Genomic DNA, 22,798 nt, shown 5'->3' on the forward strand with positions numbered 1-22,798 from the left:
ATGAAGCTGAGAAGAGATTAGCTTCTTGCTTGATTTACTTTACTTTTTTCTCAGTTTTTACCCTATTTAAGGAAAGATGGAAACTCCCCGTCTTCTTTTATGCTCATTATTTCCACTCCAAAATGAAAAAGGAAGAAGTTGGTAACCAAATGCTTTTGATCTTCTCTGTCTCAGAACATTCTGCATAGTTCTATCCAGAGAGGACAGAGGCTGTGTCGATTCTGTCTGTGAAAAACTGAGACAAGTGGGTTTCAATAACGCACAGCTTTTCAATCTATTAAGGGGGTAGCCACGTGGTTGTTTATCATACCTAAAAGACTGAGGATTGGCAGGTACTGCCATTCAAATGACACCAATATGAGCGCACAGGATGGAAAGGAGGAGCAGTGGTGGTGTCAGCAATAAAGTGATGACTCATTAGACGATTGCATCCTTCTCCCCACAGACACAAGACCACATTTCTGTTGGAATCACTACTCACTTCCATTATGCTCTGTTTCTCAAACCACAGCACAACACTGCCCCCCTTAACAATATGTAGTCATGTGTCAGGTACTGGTAACCAAGGGATAAACAAGCCCATTTTCCTGCAATACAACTTTTTCCTCAAAGATTTGGGGGTTGAGACATATAAAGTGACTTAATTGCTGATTTAAATAATTTTATATTTAAAAACAATATATTATGAAGTATAGCATGCTAATGTATTTTTAACACAAAAGGGGAGAGTGGGCCAGGCATGGGGGCTCACACCTGTAATCCCAGCATTTTGGGAGGCCAAGGCAGGTGGATCACCTGAGGTCAGGAGTTCGAGACCAACCTGACCAATATGGTGAAACCCCATCTCTACTAAAAATACAAAAATTAGCTGGGCATGGCGCTGCGCACCTGTAGTCCCAGCTACTCAGGAAGCTGAGACAGGAGAATTGCTTGAACCTGGGAGGCAGAGGTTGCAGTGAGTGGAGATCATGCCACTGTACTCCAGCCTGGGTGACAACAGGGCAAGACTCTGTTTCAAAAAAAAAAAAAAAAAAAAGGCACAGGGGAGAGTGCACCCAGATTTTCCCACTGAAGTAACTCTTCTGCTAAGTGCCAGGCTTCCAGGGAGTGGCATTTCCTTGCTCCTGCAGGTAGGGTACTTGGGCAGAAACACCTGAGAAGCACATCCTGCTCTGTGTAACAAAGACTACCTGCCATGTAAGTGTTCTGAGGCTGCTCAGCAGCCGGGCTTCTGGTGGACAGGCCTGACCCATGCATGCAGCTGAAGAACTAGTCGCATGACATTGGGCCAAAACGAGTCATTCCACTCTTCCTGCTCTAAATAGATCACCACTGTCTGTCTGTTGCTATTGCTTCTCACTTGACAGTAGTTATGAGGCCATTAGCAGAAAACAAGAATCTGCTCTTACCCCATCTGCATATTGGACAAGTCCTGTACTATTTAGCTTGTGAGCCCTGATAAGAAGTCAGCACAATCTGCCCATTGACTGCTGACCTTCTTTTCTAGTCCCAAGTACCACAGTCTCCTGGCTTAGACTCTAATTTTGCATGTCGCTAGCTGTCCCCAATTGAATCCCTTTCAGTTGCACCTGCATGGTACTTGTAAGAGAAGAGAAAGGGCTCCCATTGAGCTAATTCAAACTTCTGGCCCTCACACTTGTTCCACTCTTGTGTGTCTTGGGAATCTCTAATTTAAAGCCTAAACATGTTTAAAGAATGCTGTTTTCATGCCTCCACAATGCACTGTTTATTCTGACCTATACTCCTAGGAACATGGTGGGTACTTCCTTTGTATTTTTTTTTTTCCAAAGAAGGAGGCTAAGCAGTGATGACTGGGCTCTTTTACCTTCTCCTTCTTCGTATGGGCTTGAGGTCAGCTATGCCTGTGACCAGGTCTTCAAGGAGGGTTTGCAATAATCTCTGGGTTTAGCGCCTTAAGCATCTATTCTGGATCTGGTTCTCCCATTGTTGGTTTTAAAGTAAAGAAACTTACTTGGGACATGAATAGCTCACTGCTATATTCCCATGAGGGCTTAACACATTTAAAAATTGTGATGATAACAGAATATTAGATGCCATGATGAATTAGGAAGTTCAGATGCCAATTTATAATGTAGTGAGGTTTAAGAAGAATTACTATAATAACTCTTGCTACTAGAACTCCTTTGGTGAAGAGAACTAACTGTTAAGTTCCATAAAGGTAGGGAACTCTTTGAATGCCCAGTTCCTAGCTCAGCACTGGGCACATAGTAGGTGCTCAATAAATACTTGTTGAAAGAAATGAATGCATGAAAAACATATCAACAGCATCTGGAAGGAGACAGCAGAACAAAGGAAAAGCTAAATGGTTATGCATAAGAAACCGAAAGGGGCTGGACACAGTGGCTCACGCCTGTAATCCCAGCACTTTGGGAGGCCGAGGCAGGTGGATCACTAGAGGTCAGGAGTTCAAGACCAGCCTGGCCAACATGGTGAAACCCCATCTCTAATAAAAATACAAAAATTAGCCGGGCATGATATTGGGTGCCTGTAGTCCCAGGTACTTGGGAGACTGAGGCAGGAGAATCGCTTGAACCCGGGAGGAGGAGGTTGCAGTGAGTTGAGATCGTGCCACTGCACTGCAGTCTGGGCGACAGAGTGAGACTCCGTCTCAAAAAAAGAAAAGAAAACAGAAAATGGAAGGAACTGGTCCTTACGAGAGAAGATAAAAGGAAGAGTGAGAAGGCTAAACAACACTTAAAGAGGCAGGAATGGATATTTAAACTCAGGTATGTACTGAAATCAGTTTTAAGTTGTTTATGTTTCAGGGGGCATAAAATAGCTCCATTTCCCTGTATGTATATAAAGTCTGCCACACACGCAAAGGTCTCAAGCGAGGGCTTTCCATTGCTTTATTTGCTTAGTGGCAAGCAGTGAAAGGTGCTGAGTTTTCATGTGTGGGAAACACCCAATGAGAAAGGGCTGTACACATGGTGGTTAGATGATCCATAAACTATTTTGCTTGAAGCAGGAACCAAGAGCCAGAGATACCACCTCCTCCTTTCCCTTCTCCCCCAATTCCAGAACGTTTAGTTAGCAAGGATTACATCCTGCACGTGAGGGATGGGTTTCATTTGATCCCACTGGCATCTAAACATGGTAAGGAATGACCTACTTCATTGGTGTCTGATATTGCTCAAGACTTGCTTTTTCTTTGTGGGGTGGTCAGAAGGAGGCAGAGCATCAGGAAAAATAGCTAAGCTAATGCATGCTGGGCTTAATACTAGGTGACAGGTTGATCTGTGCAGCAAACCACTATGGCACACGTTTACCTAGGCAACAAACCTGCACATCCTGCACATGTATACTGGAACTTAAAATTCAAAAAAAAAAAAAAAAAAGAGAGCGAGACTTGTTTTTTTCTTTCAACCCTTCTCATTATCCTCCTTTCCCATTGTTTATAATGTCTTCAATAATTTTAACTATTATGAAAAATGAAAGGTTGCACTAGGAAGAGAAAAACAACAAGGTGAGAAATCTGTGTAATTATTCCCATAATCTCTGAGACATTTAGGCCCAGGATTGTCACTTATGAAATCTATTATTGTCTTTTGTAAGACCCAGTTTAATACAGGTTAGAATGGCTTTTGAAAAGGGCTTATCTTGAATCCAAAGTAATAATTAATTGGCGTAAATAAATATGATAAGAAGTTATGACAATATCTAAAGCTTCAAATCAGTTTTAATAAAGAAAAATCTTTCAGATCACTGAGGAAACATGCTTTTCCATTTCCAACCACCTCAACCACTATGATGGACTACTATGATTAAAACAGTAACTCTCTCTCCACCATTTTGACTATGATAATAGGTGTCCTTTATCATATCTCTTTATTTAAACCTTTAAAAATGAATTTGATTAAATTTGAACTTATGGGAAACTTGAATAACAAGAGACAGTTTAAAGTTAATGTTCTTAAAAATTATTTCAGCCTTTTCTCCAAACTCTCCAAAGATTTTTCCTAGGACAATACTATGGAAAATAAATGGGGAGAGGAGACCTCTGGCATTTGAGGATTTAACAGTGGCATACTTACAGTCCACAATTTCTGCTACTTGTGAATTCTATGATAGAGACAAATTTGTCATTTTGAACCTCATCTTAATGTGGCTCTGTTGTTCTCTACTGCTCTGCTACTCAATAACTTTCTAGAAATGATAAACTTTCTTGAAAATTGAAAAGGTGGTTAATCCATGGTGTGAAGGTAGGTACAAGAAACAGACTATCACTGGAAATGTGGTTCTAGAAAAACCTGGATTCCCCAAAGTAAAGAGAAAAAAATCACTTCAAATATTAAGAAGGTGTCTGCATTTCTCAAAAGAAGACATACAAATGGCCAACAGGTATATGAAAAAATGCTCAACATCATGAATCATCTGGGAAATGCAAGTCAAAACCACAACGTGATATCATCTCACTCCAGTTAAAATGAGTATTATCAAAAAGACCAAAAATAACAAATGCTGTCGAGGATGCGAAGGAAAACATTTTCAGTTTGATGTTGGTGGGAATGTAAATGAGTACAGCCACTACGTAAAACAGTATGAAGGTCCCTCAAAAAACTAAAAATAGAACTACTATATGATCCAGCAATCCCACTGCTAGGTACACATCCCAAAAAAAGAAAAGCAGTCTATTGAAGAGATATCTGCACTCCCATGTTTATTGCAGCACCATTCACAATAGCCAAGAACCTAAACGTCTATCAATGGATGAATGAATAAAGAAAATGTGGTGTATATATACACAATGGAATATTATTCCACCACAAAAAGAATGAAGTCTTGTCATTTGCAACAACATAGATGGGACTGGAGGATATGAATTAAATAAAATAAGCCAGGCACAAAAAGACAATGTTGCATGTTCTTCCTCGTATGTGAAAGCTAAAAAAAATTTGGTAAATAGATGGAGATGGAGAATAGAATGGTGAATAGAGATGGTGGAGATGGAGATGGTGAATAGAATGGTGGCTATCAGAGGATGGGAAGGGAAGTGGAGAAGAGGGTGGATAAAGATAAGTTGGTTAATGGGTACAAAAATACAGTTAGGTAGAGGGAATAATCACTAGTAGCACAATAGGGTGACTATAGATAACAGTAATTTATTGTATATTTCAAAATACCTAGAATAAATGGAAAATTTCTAACATTCCCATTAGAATTGGAATGTTCCTAACACAAAGAAATGATAAATGCTTGAGATGATTGATATCCCAATTACCCTGATTTAATCATTACACATCACATGCTTTTCTCAAAATATCACATATATTCCATAAATATGTACAACTATTACGTATCCATAAAAATTAAAAAGTAAAAATAACAAAAAAGAAGTTGTCCGCTGGTTCTGAGTTAAAAAAAATTAAGATTCAGGTAGAATCATTTTCACTACCAGTCCTTAGCTGAAACTTTAACACAGAGGGATACTATAGGAGAAGTGACATTATACTCAAATTCTATTTCCTGCTCATCCACTAGCCAGCTGTGTGAATTTGGGAGAGTTACTTCGTCTCTCTGGTCACTGTCATCATCATCACTACCCTCATGGCCAGCATTCATGAGCTCTTTCTATGAGTTAGGCACTGTGCTTAGCTCTTTGCTAGGATTATCTCATTTAAAGCTCACATCAACCTGATGCAGTGGGCATATTACTATCCACAGAAGCCAATAATACTGGAGGACAACTGCCAATATTTATTGAATGCTCATCGTGAGGGGGTATTATGGCAAGAGCTTTAAATGCATCATTCCATATAATCCTTATAATAATGCACTGAGTCTTATGAAACTTCTATTTAACAGACAGAAAGTTGAGGCTTAGAGAGGCTCATTAATTTGTCCATGGTGACCACAGCAAGTAAGAAGTGAAGAAGGATTCTGAATTAAAAATTATCTGACTCTGAAGGTCAAGATCTTAACCACTAGGCTCTGCTGGATATAAAAATAATCCTACTGAAAATTAGACAATTTGTTTACAGATGTGGAGTTCCTTATATTTACATAAACACTGGTGTTGGCATTCTTATGTCACTTAACTGATATGTCATGTAGACAGTATTTCCCATTGGCAAGGCCAGACTTTAGATCGATTTCCTCATAATTTTCATGGACCCAAACTCAATGTGACTTCCTACATGTGGCCAATAACAAACACTTCGAGGACAGCTAGTTGAAGTTCAGGTGGTAAAAATACTGACTGTTAAGCTGGTTTCATCTCTGACTTTAGGTGGCACATAAAGGATTGAACCTGTGCTCTGATCGAATTAACCATGTACTTTATCCAAAGAAACCAGTTGCCTTCATCAAATCCTAAGTGTTAACTTGAGCAATTTCTTTTTTTTGTACCCTGGCAAACAGATGGCAAAAATCTGTTTCTGACAGTTGAGCAAACTTTCTTTTTGCCTTTCTTAGCTTGCAAGAGCAAAGGAATAGAAAATGGAAATTCACTAGGATGAGTAGAAGGCAAATTTCTAATGTAGATGCTTCAAATCCTACATATACACAGAGTCTCTCTCTCACACATAAACACACAGGCACACGCACCACACAAATACACTCACATGCCCTGATATGCGCGCGCGCGCACACACACACACACACACAGAGCCCCCAGTAGCAGAACAGCAGACAAGAGTGACCAGCAATTTGTCTATCACAAGAACACAGTGAGAGATTGGTAATATTCCATTTTCATGCATTTTCTTTACGAGATCACAGGTCAAAGTTTAGACTTTTCATAGAAGACACAGAAACAAATAGAATCTGTTAGATGGATTGTAAATCTGAGAAGCAGTTGTATCCAAATTATAGTTATTAGTGGTATTTCAGTCTCTGGGGAAAGATAAATTACATTCAAGTCCATTACTTAGCAGAGTTGTTATGCATTTAGGAACTTAATTTGGGGACAGTTTTGATTTTCTTTGGAAGAGAAAAGACAGAGTCATCCTTTGGCTGAAGCACAAGTATTTTGGGTTCTAGTCGGATGTCATCTTCTTGTACGAGACTGGCCAAGTGTCAGTCTTTTCCGCCACGGGTGGTGCCGATGAAAAGAGGAGGCACATGCAGGGGATCTGTTCTCAGCCTCATAATGATACTCTTTCTGCATCCGACATTCACTAAAAATAACATCTGAATGAAGGAACTGGGTCACCTGGTGACATTTCTGGTAGTAGCAGAACATTGTGGGAGAAAGCCTTTATGTTTTCACGCAGAATTGCACAGGTTCAATGTGTTGGGTTTATGCAAGGCACTTCCAGAGAAAGCTAAGGAAATTCCTCATTTGGATCTCTTCAAAGCAAAGGAGAGAGGGCTGCACTTCCGGGGCAACTTGAGGACACTCCCTCACAGAGGCAGGGGCTGAAGTAGATAAAGAAAACTTTAACATCCCATTTCAATTCTGCAATTCTGTAATTTTTTTTCCATGTGACATACTGGCCCCAGGAAGTAAGTGAATCACTCAATTGCTTTATCTCTCCTAATGCACTTGTTTCCTTTTCCAAGCACTAAAGCACAAGCTGCAGATTATTTTAGTGTCACATGGCTGGAGTGAAATTTATTTAGAGCCTTTGAAGACAGAAGATACTTGTAGCCTAATTCCCAACTCCAGGAACTGTCAGGATACCTGGCACATAGGTTCAGTAAGGGTTGTTGAATGAATAATAATAATCCAAAACCTCCTACAGCCTCTCTGATGTATCTTTCACTGCTTTTACCCTCACTCAGTCAGCCCATCCCAGCCACATGGGTGCCCTGGCTGATCCTCAGACACATGAAAGCATTCGTCTCCTTTTGCATTCTCTGTGCTTTGGGCCTGGAATGTTTCCCCCATGTATTTGTGGGATTGGCTCCTCTACTTCCTAAAGTCTGTTGAAATCTCACCTCATCAGTGAGAACTTGTCATTTCCTTCACTCCTCCTCGATTCTCCACATTCTTTCATCATACTTACCAGAGACTGATACAGTATATATTCACCTGTTTATTTCATGTCTTCATCCTCCCACTAGAATATGAGCTCCATAGGAGCAGTGACTTGGTCTTGTTCATTGCTGGATCCCCAGAGCATAGACTCAAATATTGACTGAGTGAATGAACAAATGATTGAACAGATGTTTTAGTCATGATTCCTCTGGTCGACAGCAACACTCACTCAGGCAAGCTCAGGTAAAGGGGATTCAACTTAGTAGGAAGAGTCTTACAGAAATCCAAGAATAGGAATATCGGCTGGGCGTGGTGGCTCATGCCTGTAATCCCAGCACTTTGGGAGACCCAGGTGGGTGGATCACTTGAGGTCAGGAATTCAAGACCAGCTTGGCCAACACGGTCTTTCATACAAAAAATTAGCCGGACATGGTGGCAGGCACCTGTAATCCCAGCTACTCAGGAGGCTGAGGCAGGAGAATCATTTGAACCCGGGAAGCAGAGGTTGCAGTGAGAGGTTGAGATTGTGCCACTGCACTCCAGACTGGGCGACAGAGCGAGACTCTGTCTAAAAAATACCACAAAGAGGACAGGTGCGGCTGCTTACACCTGTAATCCCAGCACTTTGGGAGGCCGAGGCAGGCGGATCACTTGAGGTTAGAAGTTCGAGACCACCCTGGCCAACATGGTGAAACTCCGCCTCTACTAAAAATTCAAAAATTAGCCAGACGTGATGCACACCTGTAATCCCAGCTGCTCTAAAGGCTGAGGCAGAATCGCCTGAACCCAGGAGGCAGAGGTTGCAGTGAGCTGAGAGGGTGCCACTGCACTCCTGCCTGGGCCACCACGGAGTAAGACTTAATCTCAAAACAAACAAACACACCCACACAAAGAAACAAAACAAAAACAAAAACAAAGCAAAACAAAAGGAATGTTGACAGCCTTCTTGTTAGGACCGGGCATCCTGGAGGCAGGAACCAGAAAGAACTTCCAGGGCGTCAATGGAAGGGTGGGGAGGATCTTGCTTCCAGCACTGTGCCATTACCACATTGCACATCTCCTCTCATCAGTTCCTTGTTTCCTTGAACTTTGTTTGACTTGTACGATGCCACGTGACAGCCCCAGCTCTCAGTTTGCCTCATCACCTCTCTATTGGCTCTGTCAGTCTCAGTTTACCAAAAAAGGAACCAATGGTCTCAGATCATCTCTGCAGGCCTGGCCGGCGGTTCCTAGTCTCTAACTTCTCACCTGCTGGGCAGCTGCCCTGCCTGGGTCCACTCACCTGTGCTGTGGCGCAGGCAGCATGTGGTCTGCTCCTCATTCAGAGGCCACTCGAGGGACAACTTCTAAAAGGAGCAGGCCATTGACCTCCTTCACACCATCCTCCTCCTTCTCCTGGATGCTCTTTAAACTCCTACATTCCCCTTTAAAGGCTGTAGGAGGCTTGCTGTACTTTTTACATTTGTTTGACTGATGTTTTAAACCAGTTTTGCTCAAAAGTGATTTAAAAATTATGTTAGTTTAAAGACTTATAGTTAACGTGGAACCAAATATCAAATGAGCGCTCTTTTTGTCGGGCTTCATGGGCAGATTCTCAAAGGAATCTGACAAGTACAGCTGATGTGTCAGGTCCTGCACCACTCCTGGGCAGAGAGGGTGTCACATACACAACTGGCAAGAAATGCCATATCTAGGAGGTATGCTTGTCTTCCCAGTTAGGAGGACTGTCTGAACTTGGGAGAAGGAATACACTGAGACAGCTATATTTAAAGCAAAGAGCCAGGCAGCAGACAACTATTTTGCTCAGCTCAGAAGCCGGGAGCTAAGTCTCTTGAAAGGTGTGTGATTAATCCCTTACATGTCCTATTTAAGTTTCCTCCCAAGCCCAGGGTTTGTTTTCCTTTCTGGTCTCAAGAGTGTATAGTGGGGGATGCTGAGCTAATCATATTGAAGGCCAGCATGGACCCTGATGATGTTCCTGGCTGTTGCCCTCAGTGCTCTGCGGAAAGCAAGCAAGAACGAGAAATGGGGCAATGACCTCTGGAAGCCCACAGGTGCATTCAGCAGACCAGCCAGTCACTCCCATTCTGTGGCTCTCACAAGTGATAGCCCCTTTGGGCCTCAGCTTCCTTATCTCTAAATCTCAGTGTTATCAGGATCAAAATCTAGGTGACACATGGTGTGTGGAAAATTCTAGGTTTTAAGCTTATCAGGTAAGGGACTTTATCTTTTAGAACAGGGATTGACAACTATGGTCCAGGGCCAAGTCCAGCTCACTGCCTGTTTTTAATGAGCTACAATCTAAGAAGGGTTTACAGTTTTACAAAGTTGGAATGAATAAAAATAATAATAATATTTCATGACATGAAAATTAGAAGAAATTTTAATTTCAGTTTCTGTAAATAAAGTGTTTTACTGGAATACAGCCATTCCCATTGGTGGTTATATATTGCCTATGACTGCATTAGCACAACAACAGAGTAGCTGGAACAGAAACTACATGGTCCACAAAGCCTAAACACATTTTCTGTCACTTTACAGAAAGAGGTTGTTAACTTCTGTTTTTGAGTATGGAGCCTGGGTCACCCACACCTAGATTCAAATCATACACCCTTTCCTACCTGTGTGACCTTGGAAAGCTATTTAACTTTTCTAAGCCCCAGTTTCCTCATCTGTAAAATGGATGAAAACAGTCTGTATCTCAAAGAGTTGTCGGGAGAAGTTGAATGGAAAATTGAATGAGATCATCATGAAGCACTAAGCAGAGATCCCAGCACGGTTGAATAAACCAATGCGTGATTCCAAGTCTCTTATCCTCAGCTTCCAGATCGGCAGCTGGCACAAAACAGGTGCTACATATATATATCTGTGAGATAAATAAATAAACTGTAAAGTGTAAATTTAATATTATTTTGATGTATCATTCTGAAGATGTCTGGGGCCAAGCAGTCAGCAAGACAAGCCAGAGGTTCAGGACGGGTCAGGACCAAGCAGAGCCAGACCAGTCATGGATCTGTTGCTGTTTCTACTCCTGCTCCCCAGGGCCAACTGAAGCATGGGGGTGGCTATCACTGGACACTGAGATTTTTTTCTCCCACTCAGGCTTATCATAGTACTGTCTGAAACTAGAGGACATTTACTCACTCACTCACTTACTCGCTCGCCCATCAGGAAATTCTTTCGGATTTACCTTTAAAAGTATATCCAGAGTCCTCCCTTTCTGTCTCCTCTGCCATTCCTATCACTCTGCTCTGAGGCACCCTATCATCTCTCATCTTGATTATTGCCTCATCCTTCTAACTGGTCTCTCTGCTTCCACCCTCATTCTCCCAGAGCCTATTCTTAGTACAGAAGCTAGAATGACCCTTTAAAAAGGACAGGTCATGTCAGTCCTCTGCTCAAACTGTCCAGTGGCTGACCATCTCACGCAGAGGAAAAGCTGAGGTCCTTACGATGGCTCACAACTCTCTACCTGTTGTGTCCCACCCCACTGCCTTTGACCTCCTCTCCTGTTACTCTCCCCATTACTCACTGTGCTCCAGCTACAGGGCCTCTTTGCTGTCCTCAAATGCACCAGCAGTCTCTTGTCTAAGGCCTTTGTCTGGTCTGTCCCTTCCATCTGGACGCTCTCCCTCCAGATATCTCTGAGGCTAACTCCCTCACCTCCTTCAACTCTTTCCTCAAATTTCACTCTTTGATGAGATCTTGGCCACCCTGGTTAATCAGTGCTGCTCACAATCAGAAATGTACGCTTCCAACATTCCAATATCCCTTGCCTTATTACTTACTTATTTTGTTTTTATTGTTTGTTCCCATTCAAATGTAAGCACCATGAGGGCAGGAATTTTTGTCTCTTATGTTCAGTGATGTATCCCAAGCATCTAAAACAGTGCCTGGTAGGTACCCAATAAAGTTTGGTGATTGATAGTCAGTTAATGATCTAATATTTTATAATACAATAGTTTTTCCCCCAGACTCAGAATCTGCCTGTCATTGAGTCTGCCAGGAATCTGACCACCTTCTCGAAGCCTTTGAACCAACAGCTTAGAGTCTACAAAGGAAACTGTGGGGAAAACTTCCTCCTCCTCAGGGAAATCTGAGAAAGCCCAAACTGCCCCCCAGTGACAGCTGTACCCTCTGGTACAGAAATGACTGCGGTTCCTGCTCACCGAAGCAGGATAATCCAGCATCAGACTATTCATACTCTTTCACTTGCTTTGTTTTTGCACCAGTATTATTGACAAGATCTGTATAACTTGAGCAAAGGAGTGGAGAAAGACAAACCTCAATAGCAGTGATTTTCCAGCTTGCATAAAAGATCTGGCAGGAAAAAGAGTTTGAAATATTGGCAAGAATTATGGGTAGAGTCTGTTAGTTATCCCATTTACCCCAGATAATAGTGGGGTCATATCATCACCTCTAGGAAGGTTAGAAGAAAACTGTGATCTCCTCAGGTTCTGTACCCCACCAAGCACACCACAGGCACATCATGCACATCGATCTCAAGAAGGAGGCCATCGCTCACTCACAGACACTCAGTCCCCAGTTGTCATGCAGTAAGGAATCCTGTCAATGTTAATAGGATACATCCCCAAGGTTCTACTCCTCTGGCATATGTTCCATGAGAGATGGCTGTGGTCAGAGTCATCATAAAGTGTTAAGTACATATGAATCATAAATAGTGATGAATAGCCACATTATAAATTGTGCAAGCCTTGTTTACTGGGATGAGATTTATACCTAAAGATACTGGCAGTGAAGTCTCCCTCTACCCTTTTAAGACCTCAGAATACTTGACAATAAACAAAGAAAGGAAGTGGCCTGAAGAATTTATTGAGCAAAGCCCTTGACTAGACACAGCTTAGGGCATTCCTAGTGCTTCTCTATCTATAAGGCAGAGCAGGCTCCCAAGGTGATGCATGGACTCTTTCTTCATCTTCCCCAAGTGTTCTGTTCTTTTTCAATTTGGTATTTAAGGAAAGGGGTGGGGGAAGGAAGATTCTTAAGGGAGAGCAGAGTGTAGCCTGCATTTCTGGGCTTCTCTTTAGAACCTGCAGGTTTGAAGTAAAGCTTCAATGCTTCTAACGAATATAGAATTATTTACTGATGTAGAGCAGGCATCTACAATATTTTCCAACCATCGCTTTTGTAAGTGTGCTTAAAAAAAAAAAAAAGAAAGAGAATAAAAGAAGCCAAGCTGTTGCTCCTCCCTGCTCCTGCCCAGTCAGAACATAAGGAACAAAATAAGTGAAATCTTCATGCTTTATAACGCCCTCTCAGGCAGTGCCCCCTTCACCCTGGGCCAGTGAGTCTATTTGCAAAGCTTATTTAAGATGAGAAGTGAAATGCAGTGAACAAGCTGTGCCCCTCTGCCTTGATGAATATTTTCTAAGGGAACTTTGACCAGTCTCAAACTTCTTCACAAATTCAAGAGGAAAAGGCATCAGGCTTCTAAATGGCCTGGATCAGGTTTCCATAGTAGCTTGGTTAGACAACAGACCTTTTTCCAAGAGTTATGCAGATCTTGTCAATAATGCTGGTGCGAAAACAAGAAAGCCAACAATGAGGTCTTGTTCATTTTAAGCTGAGTCATGAAAAATCGTGCACTAAAACCATCCTTGGAGAAAGACCTGATTGGTAAAACAACAGCCACTAAACTTGGAAGGAATTTCTGAAAGGAAATGTTACCCTGAAATGTACTCTGAAAGCCATTTAAAGCAATGAGAGATTTAAGAAAAATAATTTGACACCATACTTCTCAACCTCATAAAACATTTTAGAAATGAACTCATTATAATAATTTATAGCAGGAACTAGTCTCTTAAGTCTCAATGGACAGTCTGTCTGACATCACGGTCCCATTTGTATGATTCATTTTTTTAAAAAGGCAATCTTGCCAGACCATTAAAAAGTAAAACAATTAATTACTTTTATGATAGTTGGTTGCCTTCTAGTTCCTGGTTTTTCTCTTCCGGGAACATTATCACTCAGGCAGCCTTGCCTGATATTTCTGCCAACACATGTCAGAACGCTCTCTGTACATAAACACAGACCATCCAAAACCTGCAAAATGAAGCCCTTATTTCTTTGGGCATTGCAAATTTCATACTCTTCCTATCTGGTGTTGCTTACAGTTTCTGCCTTCTACTTCAGGATCTCTTCACAGCAAGCAATTGTTCAAACTGACCTGCAATACCATTACACCAAATGTCACCATTTATCCCAACAAATAGGAAAGCATTAGTTAAGGACAGAGCTGTTTTCATTGGTGCCCTCTCAAAGGAGACAGTGGGAAGGTTGTAGTGATGCAGAGTAAAGGATTAGGAAATTATTCCTTCGGAGACTGCTTATCTGCCTCTACCTCCAGGGGAAAGTCAGATGCTATCTCATTCAAAGCAAGTCTGGTTTTCATTTCTCAACCTCTTCCTTCTCCCTTCCTAATCTTCTTTATAATTACAGAAAAAGTAGACCACCACCACTGTTGTACGTTTTTTAATTGCTTACTATAATTATTATGACAACAATTGCTGGGTGGATTTGCCATCTCCGATGTTTTACCACAATGAAGAAATCAAATCCTCTTATGAACATGATCTCATTAGTTCCCATAATGACACATTATTCTGACATGATGCAAGGTCTAAGAACTTCAATACTCATTCTCTTTACAGATGGGGAAAGTGAGTCAAAATTCTGGGAAGCGGTAAAGCAATTATTCAAACTGGAATTAAAACCTAGTGTTCCAATGCTCATTTAGTGCTAGTACTACCCAAAATGATTCTACATTTTATAAGCAGGTAATAAATATATGAGGGTCAGCCAGGATGGAGTGAAAATAAAAATAATTCCATGGCGTTTTAATAGCTTTTCTGTAACTTTTGACTGCAGCTCTTTGGCCGAAGTGTAACATACAAAACCAAAAGACAGTAAAACAGAACATATTGAAACCTTGACACCGCTCAAAGAACTAGATGGTTTACCCTCTTACATAGGAAGCAAATAAAGAAGAAACCGTCAATGACTGATGGGAACATAATACAAAATTTAAGTTAGTGGTTTATTTTTAAAGTTTGTATAATATGGACTACAAAGGGCATTTTTGAGGCATGGAAAGGTCACCCACACACTATTCCATTCAAACTAGCTTCTTCTTTGAGATGAATCTTCAGTTTCATCTCCTCCATGAAGCCTTCTTTGACTTCTGTAGCCTGGAGTAATTTCTATCTTGGCTGAATTCCTACAGCACTTTTCATCTAAACCGTGATTCTAGTTACAGTGTATTTTACTATATGGGAGGAAAACCAAACACTAAAACCATCTCAAGTAAAAAGAGAGTTATTGAAAGGATACTGTAGACTATTATGGGAATTTAATATTAGAAGCACAAAGAAGACTGAACTGGAAAATTATCAGGTAGAATTCTATAGTTTTCCCTCTGCCTCTGGAATATTGCTATTTCTCTTGGTGTATCTACCCTAGTCTCTCTGATGACTGCTCACCTATGGTTCTTACTCCTTCATAGCCACAACTTGGCCATGACTTTGGCTTGACCTAGTGCCCATTCCATTGCCAACTCGACATAACCTTATTGCCCAAACATCTACTACCAACTGACTGCAATCTCTGAGCCTCTTCATTCAAATCCTGAGTGGGAAATCTCACTGGTTAAGCCCTATCTATAGGTTGGTACCCTTTGGGTTAGGTGTCCAATTTTAGTCCAGTTCCTAAGACTTGGGTGTGTGGGGGCAATCGTGTTTGATGCAGAGGTGCCCCTCCAGCTATAAGGGGAATTTAAGCCAGGGTTGCCTCATGTATTTGTTCCAACCAGGCTTAGTATATAATCATATTCTGCCTTGCCTTCATATTTAACTCGTTTTGTACATGTGACCTGTCTTTCCTGATACAACAAAAGTCTCCTGATCTCAGGCCCTGCCTTATTTTCTTTATGCCACTTTCAGAGCCTTATAAATGGGTTATCAAGAATATTTCTGGAACTGATTTTATCTTTCTTTGACAAATACAAAATGTAGACACTACTTAGCTATTTGATGAGTGAATTAATGGTGTTACATTTTCAATTGCAATATTTTGAAAATATTGATTAAAGAAGATCACAGATAACCTTATTTTTCTTTACAGAAGTTTGGTCTTCTCATTGGCAAGCATCACATACAAGCAAGTGCGTTTGTATGCGTGTGTGTGTGTGTGTAACCATATTTCAAAAATGGTTTTAAGATAACGTGTTCACAGACTTTAGTGTCCCACAATGACAGAATAACTGATACCTGACTTTCCTTCCCACTGAAATAAACTGTAACAATGAGCAAAATATATGAGGCCATTGTTTTTGGAAAAAGAAAAACAGGCATCTGTATTAGGCTGTTCTTGCATTTCTATAAAGAAATACAGAGACTGAATAATTTATAAGAAAAGAGGTTTAATTGGCTCACAGTTGTGCAGGCTGCTTAGAAATTTCCACTGCCAGATACCCTAAATCATCACTCTTAAGTTCAAACTCCCACAGATCCCTGGAGCATGAACAGAATGCAGCCAAGCACTTTGCTGAGGCCTAACACACATGACCTTTGCTCTAGTTCACAAATAAGTTCCTCATTTCCATCTGGGACCTCATCAGTCTGGCCTTCATTGTCCATGTCACTATCAGCATTTTGGTCACACTCATTTAACCAGGCTCTAAGAAGTTGCAAACTTTCCCTTATCTTCCTTTCTTCTGCTGAGCCCTCCAAACTCTTCCAATCTCTGCTCATTACCCAGTTCCAAAACTGCTTCCACAATTTTAGGTATCTTCACAGCAACACTCCATTCCTTAGTACCAATTTTCTGTGTAGACCACTCTTGTGTTGCTATAAAGAAATACCTGAGACTGGATAATTTATTTTAAAAAAAGAGGTTTAACTGACTCACAGTTTTGTAGGCTGTACAGGAAGCACAGCACCAGCATTTGCTTCTGGGGAGGCCACAGGGAGCTTACAATCATGATAGAAGGTGAAGAGAGAGCAGGCGGCTCACATGGTTTCAGTGGGAGTAAGAGAGAGAGTGGGAGATGCCACACACCTTCAAACAACCAGATCTCATGTGAATTCATTCATCACCAAAGGAATAAAGCTAAGTCATTCATGAGGGATCTGCCCCCAGGATCCAAATACCTCCCACCAGGCCCGACCTTCAACACTGGGGATTACATTTCACATGAGATTTGGTGAGGACACAGATCTAAACCATATCAGCATCATAGGACTGCTATTCGTGACAGAAGGGAAACATGAGGTGAGCCCCACAATTTCCCCCACTCTCTGCCTGGGACATATTCTTGCCACAATATAGGAAAATGAAATGAAAGCAGAGTGAACAGGTGAGGCAGAGATTCCAGGCTGCTAAAACAGTTGGAATTTGTGATCCTGGGTGCTAGAGAAGCAACTGTGCAGAGGGGAAGTCTCAAAAGTCTGAGTGAGAATGCACCGTGGATCCTTGCACAGGTCAAATCTTCCTGAGGCCTAGCAGAGATCAATTGCCGCAAGGTTGAAGGTGAATGGTAATACCAGAGATTGTGTGGTGCTGGGAGATACTGGAGTTTCCCAGTCTAGAATTCAGTCAACATTGCAGAAAAATGGTGCCTTAGGAACAAAGTCTCTACTTAGAAATAGGAACCTTAGGAGTAAGGACTATAGCACAGAGAAAGAGCATACCTAAGACTAAATCAAAACCAAAATAGACCTTCCCTAGAACAAAAGTGAGCCTGATAGAACCAAAAAGGATCTACCAGTGATTTAATAAGCCACAATAAAACTCAATACTTAACAGATAGCCTAGCATTCCTATAATGTATCATCTATAATATTCAGGCTACAGTAAAATTTTACTAGACACACAAACAGAAAACTGTACCCAAACTAAAGAAATAAAGAAAAAAATAAGAATCCAAGACTATCCAGATGTTGGAATTATTAGACTATGACCTTAAAGCAGCTACTACAAATAGGATCAAAGACTTAAAGTAAAAGATAGTCAAAATGAGTATACAGATGTGGAATCTGAGCAGGGAAACAGGAAAAACAGAAAATAAGTAAATGGAAATTCAAAAACTGAAAGTACATATGTGAAATGAAAATTTTGCCAGATGAGTTTAGTGGCAGATTAGAGACTTCAGATTAAATGATAAATACACTTGAAGAGAGATAAATAGAAATCATCCAATCTGAAGAAAAGGATAGGCTTAAAAAATGAACAGACCTCAGTGGTCTATGGGACAATCACAAAAACATCTAATGTACATACAACAGGACTCCTATGGAAAAATAATATAAATAATGGGGCAGGAAAAACATTTGAAGAAATAATAGTCAAAATTTCTCCAAATCTCATTAAAAGCATCAAACTACAGATCCAAGAAACTCAGTGAACTCCAAAAAGGATGAATACAAAGAGAACTACATCTGGGAACATCATAGTCAAACTCTAAAATCCAAAGATAAAGAGACAATATTAAAAGCTGCCAAGAAACAAAGAGATACATTACTATTAGAGATGGGAGGTTTGTGTCTCCTCCCAAATTCATAGGTTAAAATCTAATCTCCAACTTGATGGTATTTGGACATGGGTGTTTTGGGAGATCATTAGACATGAGGGTGGAGCCCTGATGGAGGGGATTAAGGTCTTTATAAGAAGAAGCCAGAGAGCTAGCTTGCTCTCTTTCTGCCATGTGAGAATACAATGAGAATACAATGAGAAGTTAGCACCTGCAACCAAGAAGTGGGCCCTCACCAGACAGCAGATTTGCTGGAGCCTTGATCTTAAACTTCCTAGCCTCCAGAACTAGGTGAAATAAATGTCTGTTGTTTAAGCTATCCAGTCTATGGTAATTTGTTATAGCAGCCTAAACTGGCTAAGACAATTACATATGGGGGTAAATTACACATATGATTACCAACTTCTCATAAAAAATATTAGAGGCCTGAAAGGCATCTTTAGAGTACTGAATAAAAGAAACAGTATCAACTCAGAATTTTATACCAAGCAAAAATATCCCCCATAAATAAGACTGAAATAAATTTTATAAATAAATATGGAATGAATAAAATAAAATGGAAAGAAATAAAAATGGAAAGAAATGGACATCAGTAAATATGCGCTAATAAAAAAAGGCTAACGAAAGCTTTTCAGGCTAAAGAGAAATGACACCAAATGGAATTCAAATCTGCAGGAAGGAATCAAGAGCACTAGTAGCCACAAATATGTGGGTAAATAAAAAACATCACGTTTTAACACTTTCCCTTAACTTCTTTGAAAGGCCATAGACTGTTCAAAGCAAAAATTATATAACTTTATCACAGAGTTTATATCCTAGGTAGATATAAAATATATGACAAGAATAGCACAAAGGATAAGGGCATGAAAAGTGGAACTTTACTGTGACCAGATGCTCATATTTTATATGAAGTTGTACAATATTACTCCAAAGAGACTGTGAAAATTAGGAATTCATATTGTAATTCCCAGAGCAATCACTAAACCAAACAACAACAACAACAACAACACACACACACACACATACACACACACACGTATAGCTTTAAAAAAATTAGTAGAATTGAAATGGAATACTAAAAAGTATTCCGTTAACGTAAAAGAAGTCAGAAAAGGAGAAACAGGAACAGAAAACAGATGCTACAACTAAACAAAAAAATAATGAGACAGTATACTTAAAACCAGTAATTATGTTATGTGTAAATGAACTAAATATTCTGAGCAGCCACCCACCTGGGACTAGTGGGGAGCCAGGAGAAGCTCCCTAACACATGGAAAGAACCATATGATAAGAGTTCCTGGGGGATCCACACTCCCATTGGAACTTTTGCAATCCTAGGAATGGGAGAAGCCCTTTGACACCCTCCTCTCAGTCTCTAGACTGACACAGCCAGCCACCTGGAGTTTTTGCAGAGGCACCCCTCAAGACCACGGGGAGCCCCACAGTCCCTGAATCCCTGAGCAGCCCAGTACCAGCTGCCATAATGCCAATAGAGGCTACAGTCATAGTGCTGGGAGGCAGTCCGACTGCCAGAGAAGGCTCCACGCAGCTTCCAGAACAGCAACTGTGCTCCCTGCTTGAATTCTGTGAGTGGGCACAGCTCTGTGTTCCCTTGGGAAACACACTGGTGGCAGATCTTGTGACTCCCCCTGTCCCCACTGTGCCTAGCCAGGCAAGTCTTGCTGGCTTGGGCTTCCAGTGTGGGTTCAGGGAGTTCCACCCCAACCTGAATTCTATGGATGGGGACAGCTCTGTGTTCCCCAGGGAACTGCCTGGATGGCAGACTGTGAATCCTATCCCCCACTACTCCTAGCCAGGAAGACCCACTGGCTTGGTGGTACCCGAGTCGGGAAAGAGTCCCCACTCTCAGAACACTGACAGAGGTTAGATGCTTGGGTTGCTGGGCTGGTGCAGGAGCAGGGCATGCCTTCCTCGGCAGGGCCAGCCCAGGAAGCGGGTAGGCTGTCTGTCAGCCATGGCCTTTCCCCAAGGGAGCCCTGTGGCCCAGAACATCTAACAAAGGAAACACAGGGGTGGCTCCAGTGATTGGAGGGGGCTAACCTAAGACCCAAGAGTGAACCCAGTGAGGGAGTCCTCTCTCTCCTCTGACCCACCACAGAGCACTACAGCAAATGTGCTGAAATACAAAAGAGCCACATGGCTAAGGGCCTACCTCCTAGCCATCACTCTTTTTATTTTTCTCTTCAGCATAGTGTATTTATTTATTATTATTTTTGAACTTCTCAGAAGCTTTATTATGCTAACATGATTATAATTTCCACACAGGTAGAATTGGTATACAGTATTTCCCAAGCTCATTTCACTATTGGTCTCTTTGCTCTTGGGATACCTGTTGAGCTATCTAATGCATCATCAAACCATCTGCTGATAAAGCAAAACTAAGTTAAAAGAACTCAAGGCGGGAAGGGAGAGAACCACAGCATGTAAGCTGTGTCTCGGGAAGAGGAAGACAGGAGGATTTTGCAGGGTCCTGGGGGGTCTTGGCTCAAGTCGGTTAAAATGCTTTTTTTTTTATATATATATATACTTTAAGTTCCAGGGTACCTGTGCACAACATGCAGGTTTGTTACATATGTGCACATGTGCCATGTTGGTGTACTGCACCCATTAACCGTCATTTACATTAGGTATATCTCCTAATGCTATCCCTCCCCTCTTCCCCCACTCCATGACAGGCCCAGGTGTGTGATGTTCCCCATCCTGTGTCCAAGTGTTTCAATTCCCACCTATGAGTGAGAACATGCGGTGTTTGGTTTTCTGTCCTTGTGGTAGTTTGCTGAGAATGATGGTTTCCAGCTTCATCCATGTCCCTACAAAGGACACGAACTCGTCCTTTTTTATGGCTGCATAGTATTCCATAGTGTATATATGCCACATTCTCTTAATCCAGTCTATCACTGATGGACATTTGGATTGGTTCCAAGTCTTTGCTATTGTGAATAGTGCCTCAATAAACATATGTGTGCATGTGTCTTTATAGCAGCAGGATTTATAATCCTTTGGGCATATACCCAGTAATGGGATGGCTGGGTCAAATGGTATTTCTAGTTCTAGATCCTTGAGGAATCACACACTGTCTTCCACAATGGTTGAACTAGTTTACAGCCCCACCAACAATAGGTAAAAGTGTACCTATTTCTCCACATCCTCTCCAGCACCTGTTGTTTCCTGACTTTTTAATGATCACCATTCTAACTGGTGTGAGATGGTATCTCATTGTGGTTTTGATTTGCATTTCCCTGATGGCCATTGATGACAAGCATTTTTTCATGTGTCTGTTGGCTGCATAAATGTCTTCTTTTGAGAGTGTCTGTTCATATCCTTCAACCATTTTTTGATTGGGTTGTTTGATTTTTTTCTTGTAAATTTGTTTAAGCTCTTTGTAGATTCTGGATATTAGCCCTTTGTCACATGGGTAGATTGCAAAAATTTTCTCCCAATCTTTAGGTTGCCTGTTCACTCTGATGGTAGTTTCTTTTGTTGTGCAGAAGCTCTTTAGTTTAATTAGATCCCATTTTTCAATTTTGGCTTTTGTTGCCATTGCTTTTGGTGTTTTAGACATGAAGTCCGTGCTTATGCCTATGTCCTGAATGGTATTACCTAAGTTTTCTTTTAGGGCTTTTATGGTTTTAGGTCTAACATTTAAGTCTTTAATCCATCTTGAATTAATTTTTGTACAAGGTGTTAGGAAGGGATCCAGTTTCAGCTTTCTACATATAGCTAGCTAGTTTTCCCAGCACCATTTATTAAATAGGGAATCCTTTCCCCATTTCTTGTTTTTGTCAAGTTTATCAAATATCAGATGGTTGTAGATATATGGTATTATTTCTGAGGGCTCTGTTCTGTTCCATTGGTCTATATCTCTGCTTTGGTGCCAGTACCATGCTGTTTTGGTTACTGTAGCCTTGTAGTATAGTTTGAAGTCAGGTAGCGTGATGTCTCCAGCTTTGTCCTTTTGGCTTAGAACTGACTTGGCAATGCAGGCTCTTTTTTGGTTCCATATGAACTTTAAAGTAGTTTTTTCCAATTCTGTGAAGAAAGTCATTGGTAGCTGATGGGGATGGCATTGAATCTATAAACTACCTTGGGCAGTATGGCCATTTTCACGATATTGATTCTTCCTATCCATGAGCATGGAATGTTCTTCCATTTGTTTGTGTCCTCCTTTATTTCGTTGAACAGTGGTTTGTAGTTCTCCTTGAAGAGGTCCTTCACATCCCTTGTAAGTTGGATTCCTAGGTATTTTATTTTTTTTGAAGCAATTGTGA

The sequence above is a fragment of the Macaca thibetana genome, chromosome 7 (genome assembly GCF_024542745.1).
Source record: "Macaca thibetana thibetana isolate TM-01 chromosome 7, ASM2454274v1, whole genome shotgun sequence".
Classification (NCBI taxonomy): Eukaryota; Metazoa; Chordata; class Mammalia; order Primates; family Cercopithecidae; genus Macaca; species Macaca thibetana.